The sequence below is a fragment of the Oncorhynchus clarkii genome, chromosome 5, assembly GCF_045791955.1.
Source record: "Oncorhynchus clarkii lewisi isolate Uvic-CL-2024 chromosome 5, UVic_Ocla_1.0, whole genome shotgun sequence".
Lineage (NCBI taxonomy): Eukaryota > Metazoa > Chordata > Actinopteri > Salmoniformes > Salmonidae > Oncorhynchus > Oncorhynchus clarkii.
Window position 1 is genome coordinate 58738774 of NC_092151.1, and position 10845 is coordinate 58749618.

The following is a 10845-nucleotide window of genomic DNA, read 5'->3' on the forward strand; positions in this document are numbered from 1 at the left end:
CTACGCCATCTTCTGGGATAGCTCTTTGACGTGCATGATGCGACAAGTGGCTTTTAAATGCAGTCACCTGTCCATGACTCACACACTTCACACGTCACTCTGCTAGAAAATTGTTGCATTTTGTGGATGAACATTAAGCTACACTAAAACTCCAGCTAAACACCTAGTTCAGTCTTTGATCATTCATCATCATGACGTCATTATGTTTTACTTCATTATGTGCATGTTATTTTATGATGGCTGTGGTGGCCTGAATGAAGGCTCAGCACAACAGCCCCAAACAAATATATCCCTTCAAATTGACAGTCTTGCTTTTTCACTTATACACTGCAATTGCATCTATTTATAAACTCGCAATAAATTCAGATTGCCCACACTGAGAGAGCAGAGTTGCCAGCAGGATTGTGGAGTGCCGTCCAAGTTCTGTCTCCAGCTTAAGCGTTTTCCATACGTTTAAAAAGTACCCAAAAAAACACGTTGTCGCCAAATCCGCACCACATAGCTTGGTTAGCTGCTCACTGCAGAATTCAAAGCGCTTTCTTCTTTCTCCCCACAAAACGACACACCCAGGAGCATTCCTGTCAATATACTGCAGGCAAGGCTCCTCTGGATTAGAGGCCCGCTCTGACCAAAACCTCAGCCAATCACAGACAGAGACACAGAGGACCTGGGCCCAACACCTGCAAGGACAACTCCATATTCTAGCCTATATTGGACAAACTTTTCAGAAATTACCAGTTCAGGGCAACCTGCTGAGCTTATAAGAACCAATGGCTTAGTGTTCAAATAAACAAAAAAAACTGCTGGTACAAACTCCTATACTGTACTTGGAATTAATGCAAATATAAATTGGGACAGATGTTCTTAAAGGAGTGCATTACTGTAATATGCCTACATAATGACAACTTGTCACCTTTTTTGAACACTAGCCTATGGACAGTGAATGAGTTACTTGGTGAGGGAACTGAAAGGTTTTTATTTAACCTTTATTTAAACTAGGCAAGTCATTTAAGAACAAATTCTTATTTACAATGAAAGCCTAAAGGTAAACTACACTAACAAAGGATCACTCTCCCTGCCCATCCCAGTATTCTTCAACAGGAGACAGGAAGAAAACAGCCTCGCTGAAAAACACAAAGACAGGCCTCTACGTGTCCACGACCTTCATGCCAAGAAATGTCCTCAGCAATATTATCACATAGTAACTTAAGGCGGATTCATTCTCATTTATCTAGTGACTTAACAGTTCCATTAGATTTAGATGTCATTTCAAAGTAAAGTCACAACTTGGCCTAGCCTATTTATTACAGAACTGTCATTTCAAGGCAGCAGCTCCTCTCCAAGTCAGGGTTCCAAACAAACCTTTTCCAGTTGATGGCACCAGCTCTTGATCTGGTCATACCGATTTTTTTGACACTGTGCAACGATAATGACCTGTGTCCCATAAATGTACCTGCATTCTATACAGAACCAGGCTAATAATGACTAGCCATCTAAATTAGCATGCCCTTGCAGGGCTTGACATTCAGGTACATTTGCCAGTGCCAACTGAAAGCTACTGGCCCAAATGACAAGAATACTGGCCCGGGAAAGCATCATTTAAATGCTTCTACAAAGTATAGTGAAAAAGAGCTCTATTTCATTGTTAATACATTTGCAAACATCTCTAAAAATACATTTTCACTTTTTCATTCTGGGGTATTGTGTAGATGGGTGACAAAATCCACTTTGAAATTCAGACTAACAACAAAATGTGGAATAAGTCCACAGGTATGAATACTTTCTGAAGGCACTGTACATATGGGTAGGGGCAAAGTGACTACAGGATAAGAAGCTACAGGATAGATAATAAGCAGTAGCATCAGCGTATGTGACGAGTCAGAAGAGTTAGTCCAGGGGGGGTGTCAATGCAGATCATCCGGCTAGGTATTTGGTTAACTATTTAGCAGTACTATGACTTGGGTGTAGAAGCTGTTCAGGGTCCTGTTGGTTCCAGACTTGGAGCATCAGTTATGCTTGCCGTGCGGTAGCAGAGAGAACAGTATGACTTCTGTGGAGTCTGACAATTTTTAGGTCCTTCCTCTGACACCGCCTGTGTGTGAGATATATACATAATTTAATTTTTATTTTTGATTAACTCGGCAAGTGATTTAAGAACAAATTCTTATTTACATTGACGGCCTACCCCGGCCAAACCCTAACAACCCTGGGCCAAATGTGTGCCGCCCTATGGGACTCCTAATCACGTCCGGTTGTGATACAGCCTGGAATCAAACCAGGGTCTGTAGTGACGGCTACAGCACTGAGATGCAGTGCCTTAGATGACTACGCCACTCAGGAGCCCCAAACAGAGCGCCCAATGTGGAGCACGAACCCACGACCCTGAGATTTAGAGTCTCATGCTCTACCAGTTGAGCTAGCTAGGCAAAGGATGGCAGGGAGCTCGGCCCCAGTGACGTACTGGGCCGTACACACCACCTTCTGTAGCGCCTTGCAGTCGGATGCCAAGCGGTAATGCAGCCAGTCAATATGTTCTCAATGGTGCATCTGTGGAACTGAAGAGCTGAAGGCCCATGCCAATTATTGTTCCAGGTATCTGAGCTTAATCAGATTCACTCACAAATAAAAAAAAAAACATTTTTTGCATAGCAATATGTAACTCAGCAAAAAAACAAAAAAAAAAGTCCTCACTGTCAACTGCATTTATTTTCAGCAAACTTAACATGTGTAACTATTTGTACGAACATAAGATTCAACAACTGAGACAAACTGAACAAGTTCCACAGACATGTGACTAACAGAAATGGAAAAATGTGTCCCTAAACAAAGGGGGGGACAAAATCAAAAGTAAGTAATCAAAAGTACTGCAGTGCATCTCCTCATGGACTGCACCAGGTTTGCCAGTTCTTGCTGTGAGACGTTACCCTACTCTTCCACCAAGGCACCTGCAAGTTCCCAGACATTTCTGAGGGGAATGGCCCTAGCCCTCACCCTCCGATCCAACAGGTCCCAGACGTGTTAAATGGGCTCGTCGCTGGCCATGGTAGAACACTGACATTCCTGTCTTGCAGGAAATCACGCACAGAACAAGCAGTATAGCATTGTCATGCTGGAGGGTCATGTCAGGATGAGCCTGCAGGAAGGGTACCACGAGGGAGGAATATGTCTTCCCTGTAACAGTGTTGAGATTGCCTGCCTGCAATGTCAACAAGTGCAGTCCGATGATGCTGTGACACACCGCCCAAGACCATGACGGACCCTCCACCTCGATCCAGAGTACAGGCCTCGGTGTAACGCTCATTCCTTCAACGATAAACGCAAATCCGACCATCACCCCTGGTGAGACAAACCGCGACTCGTTGAGTCATTTTTTGCCAGTCCTGTCTGGTCCAGCAACGGTGGGTTTGTGCCCATAGGTGACGTTGTTGCCGGTGATGTCTGGTGAGGACCTGCCTTACAACTGGCCTACAAGCCCTCAGTCCAGGCTCTCTCGGCCTATTGCGGACAGGCTGAGCACTGATGGAGGGAATTGTACGTTCCTGGTGTAACTCGGGCAGTTGTTGTTGCCATCCTGTACCTGTCCCGCAGTTGTGATGTTCGGATGTACCGATCCTGTGCAAGTGTTGTTACACATGGTCTGCCACTGCGAGGACGATCAGCTGTCCATCCTGTCTCGCTGTAGCGCCGTCTTAGGCGTCTCACAGTACGGACATTGTAATTTACTGCCCTGGCCACATCATGCCTCCTTGCAGCATGCCTAAGGCACGTTCACACAGATGAGCAGGGACCCTGGGCATCTTTCTTTTGGTGTTTTTCCAGAGTCAGTAGAAAGGCCTCTTTAATGTCCTAAGTTTTCATAACTGTGACCTTAATTGCCTACCATCTGTAAGCTGTTAGTGTCTTAATGACCATTCCACAGGTGCATGTCCATTAATTATTTATGGTTCATTGAACAAGCATGGGAAACAGTGTTTAAACCATTTACAATGAAGATCTGTGAAGTTGTTTGGATTTTTACGAATGATCTTTGAAAGACAGGGTCCTGAAAAAGGGACGTGATAGATAGGATAGATAGGACACACACACACACACACACACACACACATTTCTTTTTACGTTCTAAGTCCATAACAACGACATCAGAAAATAACTTTTGCTGTCTGGGAACAATCCCCCCAATGTGGAGGGTGGAGTTTCCCATTAATTAAATTGCAGGTGGCTTTGACTACTTCTACAGGTAGACCAGGCAGCATATAAACAGACTGGGGAGCTGGGAGACTCATTAGTGTTTCTAACAAGAGAACGACAGATCTAGGATCAGATTCCCAAATCCTATTCTTTACCATTTGGAGGATAAAAAAAAATAATCTGACCATGGAAGTGCAGAGGGACTCTTCAGGGTTTGTTACAGAGAACACTGCAATGCCAGCACTGGGCTACACATCCTTCTCCACACTCCAAGTCCAAACATGGATACCTATTAAACCAGAATGGTTTCAAATCTATGAAGTCACATACAAAAAGTGAATGTATCATGCATAGGCCTACTTAATTATAAACGATGCAAAAATATAAAATGCAACAGGCAGCAATTTTACTGTGTTACAGTTCAAAAGGAAATCAGTCAATTGAAATAAATTCATTATGCCCTAGTCTATGGATTTCACATGACTGGGCAAGGGTGCAGCCATGGGTGGGCCTGTCTCCCTTGTGGGTGGGCCTATGTCCTCCCAGGCCCACCCATGGCTGCGCCCCTGCCTAGTCATGTGAAATCCATAGATTAGGGCCTAATGATTGAGGCCTGTTGGACGTACTGCCAAATTCTCTAAAATGACGTTGGAGGCAGCTTATGGTATTGAAATGAACATTGAATACACTGGTAGCAGCTCTGGTGGACATTCTTGCAGTCAGCATGCCAAGTGCACACTCCCTCAACTTGGGACATCTGTGGCATTGTGTTGTGTGACAGAACTGCTCATTTTAGAGTGGCTTTTTACTCTACCCAGCACAATGTGCACCTGTGTAATGATCATGCTGTTTAATCAGCTTCTTGATATGCCACTCCTGTCAGGTGGATGGATTATCTTGGCAAAGGAGAAATATTCACTAACAGGGATTTAAACAAATTTGTGCACAAAATCAGAGAGAAATAAGCTTTCTGTGCGCATGGAATATTTCTGGGATTTTTTATTTCAGCTCATGAAACCAACACTTTCCATGTTGTGTTTATATTTTTGTTCAGTATACTTTCTCTGACCTAATTTCACAAAGTAGCCATGAGTCATCATTGCTTAGGGCCTGCGTGGAAAAATGAGGGTGACTTCAAGTTATTCGAGAAACTCAGAACGACACAGTCAGGAACAGGCTTGGGAGATAAGATGGCTAGAGATGGTTCCCAGACAGCTTTCATCTCTTCACTAAACGCACCCACCCATATACATCACTTTGCTTAACCACTTCTGAGAGTCATCATCTAAAAATAAGAAACACATTTCCGCACAATTAAAAACACAATAGGCCTACACCATACAGTCAATGGCTTACACTCAAGCCTCCGACATACACCGAGTACACCAAACATTAGGAACGCCATCCTAATATTGAGTTGCGTGCCCCTCCCCCTCGGAACAGCCTCAATTCGTTGGGCCATGGACTACAGGGTGTCAAAAAAAAAGTTCCACAGGGATGCTGGCCCATGATGACTTCAATGCTTCCCACAGTTGTGCCTAGTTAACTGGATGGCCTTTGGGTGGTGGACCATTCTTGTTACACACAGGAAACTGTTGCGCATGAAAAACCCTGCAGTGTTGCAGTTCTTGACACAAACCGCTGTCCCTAGCACCTACTATACACTGTTCAAAGGCACTTAAATATTTTGTCTTGTCCATTCACCCTCTGAATGACACACATACACAATCAATGTCTCAATTGTCTCAAGGCTTAAATTATTATTTAACCTGTCACCTTCCCTTAATTGAAGTGGATTTAACAAGTGACATCAATAAGGGATCATAGCTGTCAGTATCATGGAAAGAGCAGGTGTTCTTAATGTTTTGTACACTCATTGTACAGTAGCATCATTCGTTAAGGCTATAGTATGAGACTAAGAAATGTAGGGCCTAGGAAATAACCTAATTAAAAAATTTTAAACATTTAATGCAGTTGTGTAACATGCTGTGTGCTTGATAAGACATAAAACAGGGAACAACAGTTCCTGTATTAAAGTGCTAGACCTACAGGTTTAGTTTTGGTGAATTAATCAAACTGATGAGACTTCTCTGAAAAGAGCTTTCCATCTGCTTAGTTGCTTATGCAAAAGCAATGTTGCCTGTGCAAATAGGAAAAAGGATTGTGGATGAAGTCAACACAAGTGTGGATTTCTGTTAAGTTAGCCTATGTACTGAGACACGGAGCAAATATTTTCTATCACATTAGCCTACTATCAGAGAGAATAGACTGCTTGTAAAATGAGGTATCAAAGCATTCCTTTATCAAAGTGTTGTAAATGGAGTGAATATCAAGACATATCTGGTTGATAAAGAAATTACGTTGATCATCTTTCCACCTACAGTTCCACTCAATTGCATCCGCCAGGCTGTTTAGGCCAATTAGAACTCCCGACTCCTAAAAATGGAACGTCACCCTGAGCTTTAAACCCTCCCACTTTTCCAACACCAGTAGCCTGACAACAGTAGGGCAATGGTGTATGAGCCAGGGGCCATATGGCCCTTAAGACAAACAAAAAAAAACTTGATGTGGATCCAGTGTGCTTTCTGCAGTGCATCCAGAAGAAAATTATTCAAATGAAACCCTGTCTTTCATATCTTTAACATTCCAAGGCATTTGAGTCAGCTATGAAACAAAGTCTCTATTTATTACATTGGTTTCCTGTTCCCCAATCAGGTTTACTAAATCAGAGTTAGGGGTCGAAATGGTCGCTGTATCTTGTTCAGCACAGAACTCTTTCAAAGAAGTTGAAGCTGTAAGGGCCACTAAATGCAGACACATGGCAAACAGAGCAGCTTAGAGAGGGAAGTGTAAATACATTATTTCATCAGAAGGAAATGACTTGCACATTACACACCCCCACTGGAATAACACCAAATAGCAAGTTCAAGAATGACAGACTTCAGCTAAACATACACCTAATTTCACTGTTGGGATCTTGCACCTTAAAAAGCACAAGAAAGACGATTGGCACTCCCCATCTCAGATTGTTCTGAAATCGTTTATGTTAGAAACAGATGAGATTAGTATTCTAGGAACATTATTTTATTGAATTGAATTTGATCACTGAGAAATTCAGCTAATTGATTGCACACAAGTTGGCTATTTATGTTTAGGATTATTATATTAAAAATCTAACCTAAAATCCAAGTTGGGGTAAACATTTTCTAACGATGAGTTAGACATGAGGAACCCAAAGAAATGGTCAAGACACCCACATCCCACCCCAACAACAAGTATATAGTATCAGTTCTCTATGTTTGACAAGTAGTATGGAGCTGGGGCTCCGAGTATTGTTTCTTCATCCTACGTAATGTATTTTCAGTGAATTTGGTGATGTTTTTTCCCCCCCTGTCCAGAGAAATTAGTCATTGAAGTTGTTGGGTTTATGTCCCAGCTTACATCCTGATTTTACCAGGTTCTGACCACTAAATGGTGCTGTTCCAGGTGGGTTTTTTTTTAAAGAATCCCTCCTATTCATTGGATTTGGTCCACAAATGCAAAAAAAAAAAAAACAAGTGGTACCATGGTTGTCTTACTCATTAGAAAAAAAGTTTGGTCCAAATCATGTGTTAGGTACTATATTTATTCAAAATTATATGAATCCTAAAAAATTTAAATGGCCAATATGGGTGCAATCAATTACCTTAATTTCTCAGAGATATCATTATATTTCAACAAAATAATGTTTCCAGAATGCTTATCTTATCTGCTTCTAACTGTTCTGAATTTGTTTCTGTAATAAGAGATGATGGGTGTCAGGGCTTGCTGAAATGACATGGAACGACCTTGTTCCTATTTGGTCTTTTTCTGTTTGTGATTAAGTTTTTCCACAGGTCATACATTAGTAATGTAGCTACAATGCTGTGGAGGATTTTGGCAGCAATGTGGTTGGGTGGAGGTGAAAGGACGTGGGACTGAATTACAGAGGAGAGAGTCCTCTAACTTTGAAGCTTGGCTACCCCACTCTTTTTTGCTCCAAGATGTGTCATAAAACGTATGTCAGCGACACTTGTATGTGTGTAAGCTCAGACAATGAGCAAGAGCACTTGTTGTCACAATGCATAGAGGCAAATGGGTTTTGTTAAGTTCACTACCAACTTGTCTGGCTGCTTTTTTTGGACATTGGAATGAGAATCAAAAGAGGAAGTAGACACTGAGGTAACTTGAATTATAGACATCAATGAACTGCAGTGAAATGTCTTATCACTATTGATTACTATAGCGACACTTCGTTCCCTAAAACCTCTACACCAAATGATTTGGATACGGCACAACAATTCTGTCTAGGGTCTGCTTCCCATATTTCATTGATTTGTTCATTGACAAACTTACGTTCAGAACAAGCATTGTTACTAGATAAACATACATTATCTTACCTTGTTCAGTTGTTTTTCCTCATCGTCTAAGATGACTCATTTCCTTATTGTATTTCCCGCATACAACTGACGGATAATTTAAAAAGCTGCTTTTGTAGTTCCCTTGTTGATTAAATCAAGACTGGCTAACCAAATACATTCAGCTAACGTTAGCCTGTTAGCTAAGGACGTTGTCGTTCAGAATCAAGCAGTAAAATTACGCAATTAAATTAGCTAACAGTCAAAAACATAAGCAACCCGCAAAGTTATGTATCTACAAGGTGGTGTACCTGTTTGCTATTGCTATCTTACCCGAATATTAAAACCTGTCTTGTAGTAAAATACGTTGAATTGTACATCCTTTTCAAACCTACTGGCTGGCTTATCGAGCTGACTAATAACTGCTAGCCAGCTACTCTACTTCCTTTTTCTAGCAAAGTACTATTCTGCCAGCAGCACAAATGATAACGTCACTTTAGTTATGGCAATAAAAAAATATATAGATAAAAGCCCGCATTTCAACACATTCCAATATCATTAATTGATTACAAATATATACATATATTTTTATCAGCAGCCACTTTTATTGTGCCAACAAGAAATGTCGATAAGTAATTTATGAAAACAAATCCAAAATTAGGTTGACATTTTTTTAAAGACCAATAATGAAAAAATACAATGTTGACGCTGGCATGTTGAGAAAATTGGGCTGTAGAGTGAACTTTTCTACCTGTCTTAGCTAAAGGGGAGTGGAAAAATACTCATTAGGGTCTCTACTAACAAAATATGGTTTGTTGTTTAGGGGGACTGTCACACGGCCTGCTGCTGGCTTTTCACTCCACCCCATCTATATCCTCCAATGGAATACACTGTAATAGACTTTACATGGGAAAACCAAATCTACTTGTCTCAGCTAAAGTGGGGTGGGAAATTCTCAGTAGGGTCTATACTAACCAAATAGGTGTCGTTTTGGAGGGAGACCTGTTTTGTACATATTCAGCAGCACTTCGTTCTCCACCCCCTCCATAAAGTAATTCCAATAACATATATATATATTTTTTTCAAAGTGTATTTCTTTAAATTTCAGCATACCAGTATTTGTGTAAACTTTGAAAAGAAATGCTGGGATAAAATACTTTAGATTTTTTTTTGTCAAAAGTAGTTGCAGTCAGAAGTGTAAGAAGTACCTAATTGTCATACTTGAAAAAAAAGTAACGATAACTTACTAGAAAATGAGTCACGTAAAAGTGATGGTCACCTAGTAAAACACTACTTGCGTAAAAGTCTAAAACAATTGTTTTAAATATACTTAAGTATCAAAAGTAAATATAATTGCAAAAATATTCTCATGTATCAAAAGTAAAAGTCTAAATAATTTAAAATTCCTTATATTAAGCAAACTAGATGGCACCATGTTTTATTGATTTATTTCCGGATATCCAGGGGCACACTCCACCACTTAGACATCATTTACAAACAAAGCATGACTGTTTAGAGTGTCCGATAAATCAGAGTAAGTAGGGAACACCAGGGATGTTCTCTTAATAAGCGCGTGAATCAAATCAAATTGTATTTGTCACATACACATGGTTAGCAGATGTTAATGCGAGTGTAGCGAAATGCTTGTGCTTCTAGTTCCGACAATGCAGTAATAACCAACAAGTAATCTAGCTAACAATTCCAAAACTACTACCTTATAGACACAAGTGTAAGGGGATAAAGAATATGTACATAAAGATATATGAATGAGTGATGGTACAGAGCGGCATAGGCAAGATACAGTAGATGGTATTGAGTACAGTATATACATATGAGATGAGTATGTAAACAAAGTGGCATAGTTAAAGTGGCTAGTGATACATGTATTACATAAAGATGCAGTAGATTATATAGAGTACAGTATATACGTATACATATGAGATGAATAATGTAGGGTATGTAAACATTATATTAGGTAGCATTGTTTAAAGTGACTAGTGATATATTTTACATCATTTCCCATCAATTCCCATTATTAAAGTGGCTAGAGTTGAGTCAGTGTGTTGGCAGCAGCCACTCAATGTTAGTGGTGGCTGTTTAACAGTCTGATGGCCTTGAGATAGAAGCTGTTTTTCAGTCTCTCGGTCCCAGCTTTGATGCACCTGTACTGACCTTGCCTTCTGGATGATAGCGGGGTGAACAGGCAGTGGCTCGGGTGGTTGTTGTCCTTGATCTTTATGGCCTTCCTGTGACATCGGGTGGTGTAGGTGTCCTGGAGGGC

General features: G+C 40.8%; 1 protein-coding gene across 3 annotated transcripts in view; it reads right to left on the minus strand.

Annotated features, from left to right (window-relative positions):
• Window positions 1-8986, minus strand: part of LOC139409097 (unconventional myosin-IXb-like) — a 93256-nt gene extending 84270 nt beyond the window's left edge. For 2 of the 3 annotated variants that reach the window (XM_071153791.1, XM_071153789.1), the window contains exon 1: window positions 8607-8834. The gene's annotated coding sequence lies outside the window, so the exon portion shown is untranslated. Of the gene's footprint in view, window positions 1-8606 lie in introns of all 3 variants that reach the window. The other variant, XM_071153790.1, reaches the window with a different exon arrangement.
• Window positions 8987-10845: the final 1859 nt, after the last annotated feature.